The sequence below is a fragment of the Aquarana catesbeiana genome, linkage group LG12 (genome assembly GCF_042186555.1).
Source record: "Aquarana catesbeiana isolate 2022-GZ linkage group LG12, ASM4218655v1, whole genome shotgun sequence".
Taxonomy (NCBI): Eukaryota; Metazoa; Chordata; class Amphibia; order Anura; family Ranidae; genus Aquarana; species Aquarana catesbeiana.
Genome location: NC_133335.1, coordinates 22,050,774 through 22,069,207, shown reverse-complemented (window position 1 = coordinate 22,069,207; position 18,434 = coordinate 22,050,774). Strand labels below are relative to the sequence as shown.

The 18,434-nt window shown below is 44.5% G+C and overlaps 1 non-coding gene across 1 annotated transcript; it reads left to right on the top strand.

Moving 5' to 3' along the window:
* Positions 1–17,766: 17,766 nt before the first annotated feature.
* On the top strand, positions 17,767–17,838 carry TRNAE-UUC (transfer RNA glutamic acid (anticodon UUC)). Its single transcript has one exon. It is a non-coding gene; the product is annotated as a tRNA-Glu (tRNA).
* Positions 17,839–18,434: the final 596 nt, after the last annotated feature.

Below are 18,434 nucleotides of genomic sequence, written 5' to 3'. Positions count from 1 at the left end.
TGCAGCAAGCAGGATTTTTAACACCGCTTCAAAAAGGTGCCGATAATGGGCGACAATAAATTCATATTCATTTAAATTCATGATATTAATTAAAAAGTTAAATATAATAAAATTATTTTATATATATATATATTTTTTTTTTTTTTTTTTTAACTTTTTGGTTTCGGCCAAGTGCCTCCTGAATTTTTGATTTCAGCACCGGGAATTTTCATTTCAGTGCACCACTAGTCAGCACATGTATGCTCCACCACACTTGATTGGCTCCTAGTCCTGCCCTTACCTCTCCCGTTCAGTTTTGCTTAACATGAGTCTGGATGAGGCGGATGTCAAGTACTTACAGTTGCTGCATTTAAAAATAAATTTCTTCATTTTTAATGAATAATCAGCACTTATTGGTGTATTTTTACATCAACCTGGAATTCAGCTTTAACCACTTGCCAACCGGCTCTAATGCCGATATACGTCGGCAAAATGGCACGACTGCGCAAAACAACGTATAGGTACCTTGTTCCCTTTAAGAGCCGCCGGAGGCATGCCCCGCGGCACGGCAGGGGGACCCCATGCGCGTGGTCGGCGGGCCTAATCGCCGCCGGTCACCCGCGATCGCATGCACGAGAGCCAGCACGGGGATTTGCGTGTGTAAACTCACAGATCCCTGTTCTGTCAGGGGAGAGGAGACATATCGTTTTATCCTACTAAGTAGGAACAACAATATGTCTCCTCCCCCAGTCAGTCCTATCCCCATACAGTTAAAAAAACTAACGAGGGAACACATTTAACCCCTTGATCGCCCCCTAGTGTAAACCCCTTCCCTACCAGTGACATTTACACAGTAATCAGTGCATTTTTATAGCTCTGATCGCTGTATAAATGTCAAAAGTGTCCGATCTGTCCGCCGCAATGTTGCAGTACCACTAAAAATCACAGGTCACCGCCATTACTAGTATAAAAAAATGAAAAATGCTATAAAAATGCCATACATCTTTCTCATAGTTTGTAGAAGGTATAACTTTTGCGCAAAACAATCAATATACGCTTATTGGGATTTTTTTTTTACCAAAAATATGTAGAAGAATACATATCGGCCTAAACTGAAAATTTGTTTTTTAAAAACATTTTTGGGGATATTTATTATAGCAAAAAATTAAAAAAAAATTATATATATATATATATTTTTTTTTTTGTTTATAGCGCAAAAAAAAAAAGTAAAAACCGCAGAAGTGATCAAATACCACCAAAAGAAAGCTCTATTTGTGGTAAAAAAAGGGACGCAACTTTCCTTTGGGTTCAGCGTTGCATGACCGCGCAATTGTCAGGTAAAGCAACGCAGTGCCAAATTAAATGTAAAAGGTGCTCTGGTCAGGAAGGGGGTAAAATCTTCCGGGGCTGCAGCAGTTAATGTACCTTGTCCACACTGATTCTGCATCCACCTAAGCAGGGCCGAAACTGGGGGGGGGCTAGGTGGGGTATGTGCCCCGGAGTGTTGCCATGGATTGCTAAATTCATATTATGCCTGTTACAGAGTCAGCAATTTCAATAAAATGCCCGCTGGCAGGAATTTAGAAAGTAAAAGCAATATCTGCATTGTTTCATTCTGCCCCACAACACTGTGATCTTGCTTCACTTGCTCCAGACTTTTCAACAGATTTACCAAACTGGAATCAGTGCAAGTATTAGTGTCAGTGCTGAAAACTCTCAGTGGTAGCTACAAAGCATGGCTGCTCATCTCACATATACTCTCGTATAAATTCTCTTCGGGGTGCGCGGGTGGGTACGCCGGCAGTGGGGGGCTTTCGAAAACTGCGTTTAGAGAGCCCTGGGCGGTTTCATTTACCGCGGCCATCTTCATTGGCGGAAGCTGTTGAAAAGCCGGGTTTGGAGAGACTCGGGGGTCATCTCTAATCGTCTTCTTCTTGTTCACTTTGGAGTACATCGCTTCAATCTGCAGGACGAAGAAAATTAGTTTAATCACCGTGTACCAAACTAGGGGGGATAAACCGACATAATCATGTACCAGGCCAGGTCTAGTTGTACTAAACTCCAGAAAAAGGTATAATACTGGTATAAGGCTGGAACTACTAAATCGACTTAATCGATTAGAATCAATTATGAAAATAGTTGTCAACTATTTTTGTAATCGATTAGTTGGTCAGCCGATTAGCTGGCCTGCATACAGAATGCATTATTTGTTTACATATTAGAAAATACAGCTCAGTACACCGTCCATACACCGTGCCTGAGAACTTGTGAATGTGTGAGGAGCAATGCCTCATGGGACATGTAGTCCTGAGCAGGAGAAAAAAATTATTTAAATAGGGTTCTAAAAAGGCAGAAGAAGGTTTTTTTTTTTTTTGCCCATTCATACTTACCTAGGTGGATGATGCATCTGTCCCCCGGCGTCTCTGCACTGAGAACCGAGCGACTTAACATCGCCAATGGTTCGGTTCTCACAGCTCCTGGAGCAGAGAGCTGCTGACTGTCGATCAGCAGCTTTCCGCTCTGCCCCCCCCCCCCCCCCACTCTCATTGGAGCGCTGAGCTTTGGAGGGGCGGGGAGTGGTCACCTCAGACATTTTTGCAGGGCTTCAGGCGCTTTTTGCTACTGGGACGGTTTTTTAAAGGTCCCGTGATGACAGGACTTTAAAAGAAGAAAAAGAAAAAAAAATACCTGTTTTGCGGCGCTTTTAAAGGAGCTTTGGAAGTCATTTCAATGGGTGGGGCGTTTTGGGAGATCTATTAATAGTGCTTCCAACCCGCCCCAAAGATGCTGCTTGCAGGACTTTTTCTGACGTCCCGCAAGCAAAACCGCCCGGGTGTGAAAGCACACACTGCAGGGAATGGGAGGCGGTTTTCAGGCGCTATTTCTAGCGCTAAAACGCCTGAAAACTGCCTCAGTGTGAAAGGGGTCTAAATCATAAATATCCACATTTGTGAAAGACATATGAGGATAAAACATGCGATTCAACACCATGCATTAAATCATGAAATCAATATCCAGATTTGTGAAAAACATATGAAACAAAACCAAGAAAAAAAAAAAAAAAAAAACAAAAAACAAAAAAAAGTCCTTGAAAATGTTCATCCACAAAATTCCGTATTATTGTATTCATCAAACTTCATCCCATCCCCCGCTTTTATATAATTGATCCTTAAAATTCAATACAAAAAGTGCTCCACCTGCTGCGAATGCCCCCCAGAACCCCGAGGACCTCTGGGCCAATCACGCGTTATTCTATAACCAAAAACCACCAAATCAGCGTTTCTTCATCCAATAGATATATTCTCCCGTCAATGGATTTCCACCAATCACCCAAAAAGGAAATGACGAGGTCATCGTACATCGCGCTTTTATTAATAAATCCCCTTTAAAAGCTCCTCCCACGATCTATATTCTTCCACATTCCGTGGCCCAGACCGGCACCAGCTCCATCAGCAGATTTATATCCATTAAAACCCTCCAAATCCTCCAAGTAGCGTACATTGCACAGAAACATAAAACAAGCAGCTGCAGTCCCACCAGAAGTTTGAGGAATTGAAGTGGTTAGTTCTTCTGCCTTCATCATTTCACAAACTAGGGAATGCTGGGAGAGCAGAAATCAGCAAAAATGTGCAAAAGTGAAAGGGTTCAAAAGACTGAGCGCTCACCCCTCCCCCCCTCCCGGCAGTGGCAGTTGCTCGTGTATGCAGACACACCCTCCCCCATAGCCCCATGTGTAATATGCTGCACCCTCTTTTTATACTGAGTCCCCACCATCCCCCGCATACCAGATAAAAGATAAAATAGAAATAAAGACAAACATTTTTTTTTCATTTACAATAGAGTAAGGTGGGGGGGACTATAACCCCTGTCAGGTTTTCTTTGCCATCTGTGTCCCCATTGGGGGGGGGGGGGGGTTTCCCTTCACTTCCTGTCCCATAGCCAAAAAAAGAGAGAAATCCGCCAAAGTGACATCATCCCTGGGTGTCACCAGAACTAGTGTCCCCATTGGAAGATTTCCCCTCTAATTCCTGTTCTGGTGACAACCTAAAATGTGCGATTTTCTTTAATTTTTGTTTGATAATGGTAGAGAGAATGAATCTCCCTAAAGGGGGAGCAAACAGCAACAAAAACCTGGCAGGGGTTCTAATCACTCTCCACTTCATCCAACACTAACAAAAAAAACATGTTCCTTTATTTATAATTTAACATACGGGAGAGAAATGGGGGGGAAATGATTTGGCAGTGAAAGGGTTAAAATGTGTGTGTGTTTCCATAGCAACAGCAGTGTCAGAGGAAGTTGCCACCCCTAAGCTATGGAAAGCTCTCCTCCCCCTCCAGGAACCAGGAAGATTATCTACATTTACAAAGATTATAAATCTAGAAATACAAAAAGCAAAAGGTAATTACTTTTTAAAAGATGCTAATTGTAAATGATATCCCTTGTTTCTGTGCATATTATATATAACACATCTGCACAGAAAGAGGGATATGAATTACAATTAGCACCGTTTAAAAAGTAATTAACTTTTGCAGAAGCTGCCCCATCAAAACTGCCCCATCATACTGCCACCATCAAAATTGCCCCATCATACTTCCACCATCAAAATTACCCCATCAAACCTGCCTCATCCTATTGCCCCATCATATTGCCCCATCAAAACTGCCCCATTCCCCCATCATACTGCCACAATCAAAATTGCCCCATCAAATTGCCCCCAATAAAATTGCCCCATCATACTGCCACCATCAAAATTGCCCCATCAAAACTGCCCCATCCTATTGCCCCCACCAAAATTGCCCCAACAAAAATTGCCCCATTATACTGCCACCATCAAAATTGCCCCATCAAAACTACCTCATACTATTGCCCCATCAAATTGCTCCGATCAAAATTGCCCCATCACATTGCCCCCATTAAATTGCTCCATCAAACCTGCCCCATCATACTGCCCCCTCAAAACTACCCCACCAAAACTGCCCCATCATATTGCCACCATCAAAATTGCCGCATCAAAATTGCCCCATTAAAACTGCCCCATCCTATTCCTCTATTATAAATGATTAGTAATGATGTGTCCCCTCCCCCCCTGTATGTAATCAGAGCCTAGATGCTCCAGCCCCCTCCCCCACCGCCAATCACTGTGTATAAGAAGCTTTGGTAACCATGACAACAAAAGCCTGGTGACCCTTTTAAAAAATGGCGCTGGCAGACGCCTTGCATCGTGCCATTTCCGGTTTGCAAATAACGCGATGCTACAGCCCAGCAATGCCTATTGTCTCCTGGGATTGGTGACACACATCTCCCAGGAGGCATTGCAAACCGGAAATGATGAGCGCGGGGCCGCGGCCAGGGAGGAGAAAGGGAAAAATGAATACAGAATATTATATACAGAAGGTGCTGAGAAAAAAAATTAAAAAATATCCGATTTGTTTACAGAGCACAGATTAGTGAGGGGTGAAAATGTGGGTGGAGCTCCTCTTTAAAGGGTTGAAATAAATGAAAAATATAGTTTGGTAGTGAAAGGGTTAAAAACTGAAAGAAAAAAAATAGATTTGGCAGAATAAATCTCCATATAAGGGGAGCAGACAGCAATAAAAACCTGACTGGGGTTCTAATCCTTCCCCACTCCATCCAAAACTAACAATAAACAGGTTTTACGTTAACATATGGGCAAGAAATGGGGAAAAAAAAAAAAAAATATATATATATATATATATATATATATATATATATATATATATATATATATATATATATATATATATATTGGAGTGGCAGTGAAAGCGTTAAAAAGGGGAAAACTGGTTTTGGCGGTGAAAGGGTTAAAAATAAAAAGACTTTAGTTTGGCACTGAAAGGGTTAACAAAAAAACCCGTAAAAATAATATTTTTTTGCAAAGAAAGGGTTCACAGAAAGGGTTAAATATGAAAAAAATATGGTTTGGCAGTGAAAAAGTTTAGGGATGGGGTTGGTTTGGCAAAGAAAGGGTTCATAAATGAAAGGAAAAATATTTGACTTGGCAGTTAAAGGGTTAAAAATGGAAAAACCTGGGATTTGGTGAAAGTGAAAGATAATTGGTGTGTAATAATGATAAAATGATCAAATAAAAGAAATGAAAAGATTTGATAGGCAGCGAGGATTTATAGGGCTCCATTCACAGTGTTATAGGAATACACATCTTTGTTTTCAGCCATGGGACTGTAAGGGTTAAATCTCATTCACAATAACCATCACTTCAAGAAAAACATGTTCTTCCGGGAGCCGGGTCCCTATTAGGTCTGTATACAGAGCCTACAGGCTGAATTCATAAAGCTCACAAATAAGGACGTGGCCCCTTTAAGAAAAATCGTCAGTTATTTTTTTCAAAGGTCACATGACTCTGCTCTGTGATGTCATAGTCTCAGCCAATATAAAGAGTTGCAAGGGAGGCTGGCAGCAGAAACAGAGTGTTTGCTGACCAGTGAGGACCTGTTTTTTTATCTCTCTGGAGATTTTCTTGCGATTTGATTCGATTTGATTTTCATTCGATTCAATTTCTTTGCGATTTCTATTCTTGTACATTTAAAGCGTGGTTCTTTATTCTTAATAATGAGACGATTTAAATGTAAACAGTTTGTTTCTCTGAAAAACACCAAAGAGAAACCCACCAAGGGAAGCCCAGCTATGGAAGGAGGTACCAGTGACCAGCCTGCAGGTACCAATAAGAGGGCTCGGGCTTTTGTGCGCGGCTGCTTCAGAGCCGTTGTTGGATGTTTTGGTTCCGGCTGTAAAGCCAATAATCACCGAGATACAGACATCGATATTGGTAAGTACTATGGATAGTGATAGATACAAAAAGTACTCTGGATAGGTCACCTACACTCATGGATTAAAGGCACCTTCATCCCAAAATTATTCATTTTCAAAGAATTTTAGAAGAGAAGGGGATTTTAATGGTTCCCAAACACACAAAAAAATATTTTAATATAAAAACATCTTTATTGGAGTCCAAAGTTTTAAAAGAAACAGGGGGGGGGGGAGCAATGAATGTCCACATTTCATAAAAACACATCAGTGCACATGTACAATATACACATAAAGTAGCTCCTGTAACCAGCGTGATGCTTGTTGCTCGACATGTTTTACTTTTCAGCTCCTTTAAGAACTTATAAAGCAATATGTAGCTACAAAAAGTCATTATTAGTAAGTATTAGTAGGTATGCATGACTGTAAATAAATATTTCTGTTATCAAAGTAAATGTGTATCAAAAACATATAACAACATAAGTAATATGTTCAATGAATATCCATGAGGGTCTGAGCACTATACAGAGGGGCACACAACATGAAAATAAAACTCACCATGTCTATAGAATGTAATCAAGCTAATGCACACTACTAAAGGGGCCAAAACTGATGTAAGAAGAGGTGCCAACACCAGCGGTGGCAACTGATGGCAGGAGGAGCACAATGGGGCCGGTGGAAATTAGATATACAAGTTAGGTTTACCTTCAATGTCATTCAAATGCTCCTTCCACAGAATGTAGAGGGGAGCAACACACCAATCCGGAACTATTTCTTCCAGTGATGAAGGAACAATGTCATGAAGCAATGATGAATGCGGACACATTAAATCAATAGCGTCCTCCAGGCCACCCACAGTGTCCCATCTGATAACAAATAGAGATCATGCACCCATCAGCAAGACCAACATACACATGTGAAGGGCCTGAAGATCAAACCTACCAAGTGTATCCTCAAAACTCACCGCCTCTGTCAGAACAAGACCAATGGCTGGCTCTGTGGCCTGGCGCCATCAGTCCCGTCTATGTCTTTGTTCTGACAGATGCGGTGAGTTGAGGATACACTATGTGTATATTGTACATGTGCACTGAATTGTTTTTATGAAATGCGGACAACATTCATTGTCCCCCATTTCTTTTAAAACTTTAGACTCAAATAAAAATGTTTTTATAACAAAATATTTTTTGGGTGTTTTGTCACCATTAAAATCCCCCTCGGTTCTAAAATTCTTTGTACACATGTATGGGGATCGCCATGGACATTGATGAAAGGTTACCCCCCATATGTACACATGTATAGGGATTACCATGGACATTGATGAGGAGTCACCCCCCCATTTGTATACATGTATAGGGATTGCCATGGACATTGATAAGGGGTCACCCCCCCATATGTACACATGTATAGGGATTGCCATGGACATTGATAAGGAGGTCCCCACCATATGCACACCTGTATACGGATGGCCATGGACATTGATGAAAGGTTACCCCCCCCCATATGTACACATGTATAGAAATTGCCATGCACATTGATGAGGGGTCACCCCCTCCCCCATATGTGCACATGTATAGGGATTGCCATGGTCATTGATGAGGGGTCACCCCCCATATAAACACAGGTATAGGAATTGCCATGCACATTGATGAGGGGGTCACCCCCCCACCCCCATTATGTACACATGTATAGGGATTGCCATGGACATTGATGAGGGGTCCCCCCCATATGTACACATGAATATGGATTGCCATGGACATTGATGAGGGGCCACCCCCCCCCATATGTACATATGTATAGGGATGGCCATGGACATTGATGAGGGATCCCCCATTACGTACACATGTATAGGGATGGCCATGGACAATGATGTGTACAAATGGGGGGGGGGGGGGGGGTGACGTCTCATCATTGCCCATGGCCATCCCTATACATGTGTACATATGGGGTGACCCCCCCAATGTCCATGGCCATCCCTATACATGTGTACATATGGGGATAACCTTTCGTCAATGTCGATGGCAATCCCTATACATGTGTACATATGGGGGATGGGGTGATTCCTCATCAATGTCCATGGCCATCCCTATACATGTGTACATATGGGGGGTAACCTTTCGTCAATGTCCATGGCAATTCCTATAGATGTGTACAAATGGGGGGGGGGGTGACGTCTCATCTATAGGAATTGCCATAAACATTGATGAGGGGTCGCCCCCCCATATGTACACATGTAAAGGGATTGCCATGGACATTGATGAGGGGTCCCCCCGTATGTACACGTGTATAGGGATGGCCATGGACATTGATGAGGAATCATCCCATCCCCCATATGTACATATGTATAGGGATGGCCATGGACATTGATGAGGGATCCCCCCATACGTACACATGTATAGGGATGGCCATGGACAATGATATGTACAAATGGGGGGGGGGGGGGGTGACGTCTCATCATTGCCCATGGCCATCCCTATACATGTGTACATATGGGGTGACCCCCCCAATGTCCATGGCCATCCCTATACATGTGTACATATGGGGGTAACCTTTCGTCAATGTCCATGGCAATCCCTATACATGTGTACATATGGGGGATGGGGTGATTCCTCATCAATGTCCATGGCCATCCCTATACATGTGTACATACGGGGGTAACCTTTCATCAATGTCCATGGCAATCCCTATACATGTGTGCATATGGGGGGTAACCTTTCGTCAATGTCCATGGCAATTCCTATAGATGTGTACAAATGGGGGGGGGGTGACGTCTCATCTATAGGAATTGCCATAAACATTGATAAGGGGTCGCCCCCCCATATGTACACATGTAAAGGGATTGCCATGGACATTGATGAGGGGTCCCCCCGTATGTACACGTGTATAGGGATGGCCATGGACATTGATGAGGAATCACCCCATCCCCCATATGTACACATGTATAGGGATTGCCATGGACATTGATGAGGGGTCACCCCCCATATGTACACATGTATAGGGATGGCCATGAACATTGATGAGGGGTCATCCCCCATATGTACACATGTATAGGGATTGCCATGGACATTGATGAGGGGTCATCCCCCATATGTACACATGTATAGGGATTGCCATGGACATTGATGAGGGGTCCCCCCCATATGTACACATGTATAGGGATGGCCATGGACATTGATGAGGGGTCCCCCCCCATATGTACACATGTATAGGGATTGCCATGGACATTGATGAGGGGTCATCCCCCATATGTACACATGTATAGGGATTGCCATGGACATTGATGAGGGGTCCCCCCCATATGTACACATGTATAGGGATTGTCATGGACACTGATGATAGATAGTCGCAAACATTAAAAAAAAAACATTTAAAGCTTTATATTGTTGTGCATCCAGCAAGCAATATAACGCTTCATCACCGCCTGTCAAACACCCTCTGAAAAGGAATCACAGATTGCTCTTCAGAGGGCAAAACAAGTAACAAAAAAAACAAAATAAACTTCCTCTGGCCCCATTTCTTCAGCAGGGGGCAGGCAGAGGCAAATTGAATACCTTTAGGGTGCAGGTGGTGTAATCGGCAGTGCTGCATTCCCCAACAACTACAGTCCTGGCCTGTCCCTGATTGGTTGATATAGAAGAGGCCAGAACTTAAATTTAATTATTGGGAACTGCAGTGCAGAAGATCACTCCGTCTGCACCCCAAAGGCATTAAAGAGTATAAAAGGTAAAAATATTTAATTTTATTACATTTAGATTTTTGTTAAAAAAGATTATATATATAATTGAGGATTATCAGACATACAATTTACATATAGAAAAGAATCATACATAGATAAATCCTATCCTGCATGCTAATTGAACCCAATCATTTAATGTATATGTCCCAACATTCAAGAGTAGAAGAGAAACCAACTTCCCAAATGTGAATTGTTGTGAATTTAGGACCCAATATGGGTTAAATTGCAGGTCAGGTAGGTGTTCTCTTTAATTGCCCGACATATTTCACGTTATATAACGCTTCTTCGGGAGCTGGAGGTAGTTCTGTTGAGTACACATAAAAGATCACTATAAATTATATATATATATAGACACACACACACACACACACACACACACACACACACACACACACACACACACACACACATATATACATACATCAAACAGTAAAATATATAACTCAGAAATAAAGTTCGTACAAACTGAGGTACATTCCAACTGATTATAGTGATCCTAAAGGGCAGACCCCAATAAGGAGAATGGTCATACGGGGGTCTATAGAAAAACCCGGCAGCTGGGGAGGCCATTAAAAAGAGCACACGTTATAAGTGTGTACACAGATATGTATATAGAGTAAAAATATATCGCTACAAAATGTGTGCTGTGCAATGTGGGATATACTCACAATGCCTAACGGTATTAAAGATAGTATGGCACAGACAACATTGTAAAGAGGGGCATGATAGGTCCGCCACTCAACGTTGGTAATAAAAAAGCACAGTGATGATAATCAAATTGCCATATATTCACTATTTCATCCTTGTTTTTTAGCCATTTGCCTGGAATTCTGACTTAGACCGCACTCACACTTGGCAATTTGGAACGGCCGGCAGAAGTGATATGATTCTGCTGTGATTCAAAATCATGGGAAAATGTGCAACCAGCATTTGGATAACATTTTTCCTAATGGCACCCCAACCATGGCAAGATCTTGTCACGATTGTCACATGACAGAATCGCATGAAAATCAATCCAAACCGTGCAGGGGACTATTTCTTTACTTTCGGGTACGGTGGAATAATCTGCAATGCAGCGGTTCCTGGTCCCGGGCCTCTTCTATATGAAGCCACCGCAACAATTCTAAAGATTACAATAAAAAAGGCCGGATGTTTAGTTTAATACTAAGAAACAGAAGCACTGCAGATTACTCCCCCGCACCCGAAAGTGAAGAATCAGTCCCCTTCTGACTCAATTCATTTTAATGGGTCAGCATAACGGCCAGGCAACCAGAATTTTTATATGAACGCCACCATTAGTCATCCCTGTGTCCCTGTTATGTCAGGGTTTATTTATTGTCCCTGGCACTGGAATGTTAAACTTTTCTCTCTATAAATTTGATGTTGTATAAAAAATATATATAATGTAGGAAAAGGTGCTAAATCTGATTCTTCTTTTTTATTGCAGATGTACGCGGTATTTACTGCAAACACAGTTCACAAGGCAGGTCTGCCCCAGTGAGCAAGACAGAATGTGAAAGCTACATTAAAACTCCACCAGCAAGTGACGCTCACATGGAGACTCCACCAGCAAGTGACGCACACATGGAGACTCCACCAGCAAGTGACGCACACATGGAGACTCCACCAGCATGTGATGCACACATGGAGACTCCACCAGCATGTGACGCACACATGGAGACTCCACCAGCATGTGGCGCACACATGGAGACTCCACCAGCATGTGACGCACACATGGAGACTCCACCAGCATGTGACGCACACATGGAGACTCCACCAGCATGTGACGCACACATGGAGACTCCACCAGCATGTGACGCACACATGGAGACTCCACCAGCATGTGACGCACACATGGAGACTCCACCAGCATGTGACGCACACATGGAGACTCCACCAGCATGTGACGCACACATGGAGACTCCACCAGCATGTGACGCACACATGGAGACTCCACCAGCATGTGACGCACACATGGAGACTCCACCAGCATGTGACGCACACATGGAGACTCCACCAGCATGTGACGCACACATGGAGACTCCACCAGCATGTGACGCACACATGGAGACTCCACCAGCATGTGACGCACACATGGAGACTCCACCAGCATGTGACGCACACATGGAGACTCCACCAGCATGTGACGCACACATGGAGACTCCACCAGCATGTGACGCACACATGGAGACTCCACCAGCATGTGACGCTCACATGGAGACTCCACCAGCATGTGACGCTCACATGGAGACTCCACCAGCATGTGACGCTCACATGGAGACTCCACCAAAATGCCAGAAGAACGTCTCCAGTGAAGATGGGGGCAAGGATACAAGAAAGGATAGGCGGATACTAGTAATAGGGGATTCAATTATTGGAAGGATACAGAGGGCAATCTGTCAGAGAGACCGTTATCGCCTAACAGTATGTTCTTTACCAGGCGCTCGGGTTCAGAACATTACAGATTGCATGGACACATTGTTGGATGGGGTTGGAGATGACCCAGCTGTCATGGTATATATCGGAACCAATGACAACGTTCGAGAAAGATGGAGCGCCCTACAAAATGATTTCAGGGACTTAGGGGCTATATTGAAGAAAAGGTCCCCCAAGGCAATATTTTCTGAAATACTGCCTGTACCTCAATCCACACCAGAGAGGCAGCAGGAGCTTATGGTGCTTAACAAATGGCTGAGGAACTGGTGCAGGGAGGAGCAGTTTGGGTTCATGGAGAACTGGGCTGACTTTTCAGTCAACTACTCGCTCTATAGCAGGAATGGACTGCACTTAAATGGGCACGGTGCCGCTCTGTTGGCAGAGAAGATGACCAAAAAGCTGGAAGAAATTCAGATTGACGCTCCACCAGAATCTAAAGTTCACATTGAGAACCCAGCAGAATGTGACATTCATATGGAGACTCCACACGCATGTGACATTCACATGGAGACTTCATCAGCATGTGACGTTCACATGGAGACTTCACCAGCATGTGACGTTCACATGGAGACTTCACCAGCATGTGACATTCACATGGAGACTTCACCAGCATGTGACGTTCACATGGAGACTTCACCAGCATGTGACGTTCACATGGAGACTTCACCAGCATGTGACGTTCACATGGAGACTTCACCAGCATGTGACGTTCACATGGAAACGCCACCAGCATGTGGCATTTATACGGAGACTCCACCAGCATGTGATGTTCAGGTTGATACGCCACCAAAATGCCAGAAGAACATCTCCAGTGAAGATGGGGGCAAGGATACAAGAAAGGATAGGCGGATACTAGTAATAGGGGATTCAATTATTGGAAGGATACAGAGGGCAATCTGTCAGAGAGACCGTTATCGCCTAACAGTATGTTCTTTACCGGGCGCTCGGGTTCAGAACATTACAGATTGCATGGACACATTGTTGGATGGGGTTGGAGATGACCCAGCTGTCATGGTATATATCGGAACCAATGACAACGTTCGAGAAAGATGGAGCGCCCTACAAAATGATTTCAGGGACTTAGGGGCTATATTGAAGAAAAGGTCCCCCAAGGCAATATTTTCTGAAATACTGCCTGTACCTCGATCCACACCAGAGAGGCAGCAGGAGCTTATGGTGCTTAACAAATGGCTGAGGAACTGGTGCAGGGAGGAGCAGTTTGGGTTCATGGAGAACTGGGCTGACTTTTCAGTCAACTACTCGCTCTATAGCAGGAATGGACTGCACTTAAATGAGCACGGTGCCGCTCTCTTGGCAGAGAAGATGACCAGAAAGCTGAAAGAAATTCAGATTGACGCTCCACCAAAATCTAAAGTTCACATTGAGAACCCACCAGAATGTGACATTCATATGGAGACTCCACCAGCATGTGACATTCACATGGAGACTCAACCAGCATGTGACATTCACATGGAGACTTCACCAGCATGTGACGTTCACATGGAGACTTCACCAGCATGTGACATTCACATGAAAACTCCACCAGCATGTGGCATTTATACGGAGACTCCACCAGCATGTGATGTTCAGGTTGATACGCCACCAAAATGCCAGAAGAACGTCTCCAGTAAAGATGGGGGCAAGGATACAAGAAAGGATAGGCGGATACTAGTAATAGGGGATTCAATTATTGGAAGGATACAGAGGGCAATCTGTCAGAGAGACCGTTATCGCCTAACAGTATGTTCTTTACCGGGCGCTCGGGTTCAGAACATTACAGATTGCATGGACACATTGTTGGATGGGGTTGGAGATGACCCAGCTGTCATGGTATATATCGGAACCAATGACAACGTTCGAGAAAGATGGAGCGCCCTACAAAATGATTTCAGGGACTTAGGGGCTATATTGAAGAAAAGGTCCCCCAAGGCAATATTTTCTGAAATACTGCCTGTACCTCGATCCACACCAGAGAGGCAGCAGGAGCTTATGGTGCTTAACAAATGGCTGAGGAACTGGTGCAGGGAGGAGGGGTTTGGGTTCATGGAGAACTGGGCAGACTTTTCAGTCAACTACTCGCTCTATAGCAGGAATGGACTGCACTTAAATGGGCACGGTGCTGCTCTGTTGGCAGAGAAGATGACCAGAAAGCTGGAAGAAATTCAGATGGACGCTCCACCAGAATGTGAAGTTCACATTGGGAACCCACCAGAATGTGATTCTCACACTAAGACTCGCCCAGAATGTGGCGTTCACGTTGAGACTACACCAGGAAGCAATGTTCACACTGTGACATCACCAGAATGCGACATTCACATTGTGACTCCACCAGAATGTGATGTTCAAGATGAGACAAAATTCCAGAGGAACCTTGAGAACATCGCCTCCAGTGAAGATGGGGGCAAGGTTACAGGAAAGAACAGGAAGACACTGATGGTAGGGGACTCAATCAATAGGAAAGAGAGGGCAATCTGCCACAAAGACTGTTATTACCGAACAGAATGTTCTTTACCGGGTGCTCGTGTTCGCGACGTTGAGGATCAGATGGACAGATTGTTGGATGGTGCTGGGAAGAACCCAGCTGTCATGATACATACTACTAACGACAAAGTTATAGGAAGATGGGGCACCCTAAAAAATGACTTCAGGGACTTAGGGGCTATACTGAAGAAAAGGACCTCCAAAGCAGTATTTTTAGAAATACTGCCTGAACCTCAAGCCACACCAGAGAGGCAGCAGGAGTTTAGGGAGCTTAACAAGTGGCTGAAAAACTGGTGCAGAGAGGAGGGGTATGGCTTCATGGCGAACTGGGCTGACTTTTCAGGTGGTTACAATCTTTATAGCAGTGACGGATTGTGCTTAAATGAGAAGGGTGCAGCTTTATTGGGAGAGAAGATGGCCAAAATGTCAGAAGAAATTTTCAACTAGGCGATGAAGAGGAGGGATCAGAGGATGATTTGTTAGTGAACATGCGGGAGAGGATCTTCAAGTCAAGCCATCATCACCAAAGTCTACTACATCATCACTCTCTTGAAAAATTCTCATCAACACCTGTCTTCAAGAGCAATACCACTAGCTTTCTTCACCAACAACAGTGCCACTGTACCTTTTCTGCATAATCAAAGTTTTGTGTGTGGAGACAGAATGTTAGAAGACTCAGTGGAAAGCCTGGGGAAGCCTCCCAAGGACCAGTTATGGCTGTAGCAACAAAGGTCTCTATACTGGTGGCGGCTGCCACTCCAGTAACTGAAGGGTCTTCCCATCAGCCCTCCATTTTCATTTTTGGAGCTTCGGAATCACCAACTATCAATGCAGTAGGACAAACAAGACAATTGGCTGTTCCTAGAAGACAACAAAAAGTCTAAGGAACCCTCCTAGGGACCAGGTACGGCTGTACCAACACAGGTCCTTACACTGGTGGCGGCTGCCACTCCAGTAATCGGAGGGTCCTCCCATCAGGCCTCCATTTTTGCTTTTGTGGCTTCTGAATCACCATCAATGTAGCTGGACAAACCAAATAATTGGTTGTTCCTAGAAGAAGACTTAACAAAAAGTCTGAGGAACCCTCCCAGGGACCAGAAGAAGCTTTAAGGTTCGATAATACATCGCCCAAACATAATGACCAGTAAAAAAAGTACATGAGATGGTGGTAAACAGCCTGCTAGGCACAAGGGAGAACCGAACCAAGTCCTCCAAAACCTGCCAAGAGCGTAAATGTAGACCTTAAGCTTTAAGGTTAATCAAAAATATCACATTCTAAAGGGAAAGGTAGAACAAGGGGGAGTATGGAAGAGGGAGAGAGGGAGGAAAAGAGGGGGGGGTTGGAGGAAGAAGGGGGTGAGGGTTTGGGGGAACCCCTACACCTCTTCCTTACCCCTAACCTCCCCTCCACCCCTCCTTTCCTCCCTCTTCCATACTCCCCCGGAACAAGGGGGAGTATGGAAGAGGGAGAGAGGGAGGAAAAGGGGGGGGGGGGAGGTTGGAGGAAGAAGGGGGTGAGGGTTTGGGGGAACCCCCACACCCCTTCCTTACCCCCAACCTCCCCTCCACCCCTCCTTTCCGGCCTCTCTCCCTCTTCCATACTCCCCCTTGTTACACCTTTCCTTTTTGAATGTGATATTTTTGATTAACCTTAAAGCTTAAGGTCTACATTTACACACTTGGCAACTTTTGGATATGAGGCAGCTTTGGGAAGACTTGGTTGGTTGGAACTCTTTTTGTCTTTAGAGTTGGGAGAAGTCTTTCCAGCTTTCTTTAGGCTTTCTCTGGAGAAATGAGAACTCTTCCCGCCAGTGAGGTCCTTTATGGAGAAGTCCAAGGCCTCACTCACACGGGGTGTATGAATCTGTACTCTGTGTGGGGGCTGTGTTTACCCCAAAAAGGACATCCATGCGAGTGCAGTTGCATGGACGCACCCTGGGTGCGTTCGGGGCCGTGCACCGGCACTCACACAGATGTCACATTGGGTATAGCCACTGCACCTCAGTTGACAGCAATGGGACTGCCTACACGGGATGCTATTATTTGGGTGTGTTTTGAAGTGTTATATATATATTATATATAGATTGTAGTTTAGGTTAAGTTTGGATTTCTTCTGGAGGCGCTTTGAGCGGACATAACTGATGTACTCCGCTCAGCGGGGGCGGGCCTTAGAGAACAGAGGCCGCATACGGGCAGCACAGAGGCTTAGGGGTTAGCCTTGCAGCACTAGGGTCCATGGTTCAAATCCTGACCAGGAAACTATCTGCATGGAGTTTGCATGTTTTCCCTGTGCTTGCGTGGGTTTCCTCCGGGTACTCCGGTTTCCTCCCACACTACAAAGACATGCTACCTTGCGTTGGTGGTGCAGTGGTGAGCATAGCTGCCTTTCAAGCAGCTGACCCGGGTTCGATTCCCGGCCAACGCCATCTCCAATACTTGGAGTCCTCAGAGAGAAAAGCACTATACAAGATCAACAGGGAGTATATATTAGCGGTGGAATAAAGAATGAAGCGAATGTGTGGAATGTTTGAGGAAGAAAATGTTCCCCCAGAATGTGAACTCAGCAACTGATAGAAGACGCTTAGGCTGCGATCACACCTAGGCGTTCGATCGCGGGTGGAATTACTTCGATTCCCGATTGTGATCTTTTCAATGGCACCCCAACATGGGACAATATTGTCACCTGACAAATCACACAAACAAAATCGCGGGACGCCTGTTTCCCAAAAGCAGTCCTGTGATTTATCAGGTGACAATCGCGGAAAAGATCACGCCTCAGTTGGGGCGATATTTAAAGTAAAAGGATCGCAAGAGTGTGCCGCGATTTGCGGCGATTCGGGAATCCAGAACTCCTAGGTGTGAACAGATCCTCGCCGTGTCCATCATACAAGAACTTCCTGCACAGACATCCCCTTCAACATGAATATTACACCCATACTCCCCCCAGCAGGAATATTACACCCATACTCCCCCCAGCAGGAACATTACACCCATACTCCCCCCAGCAGGAACATTACACCC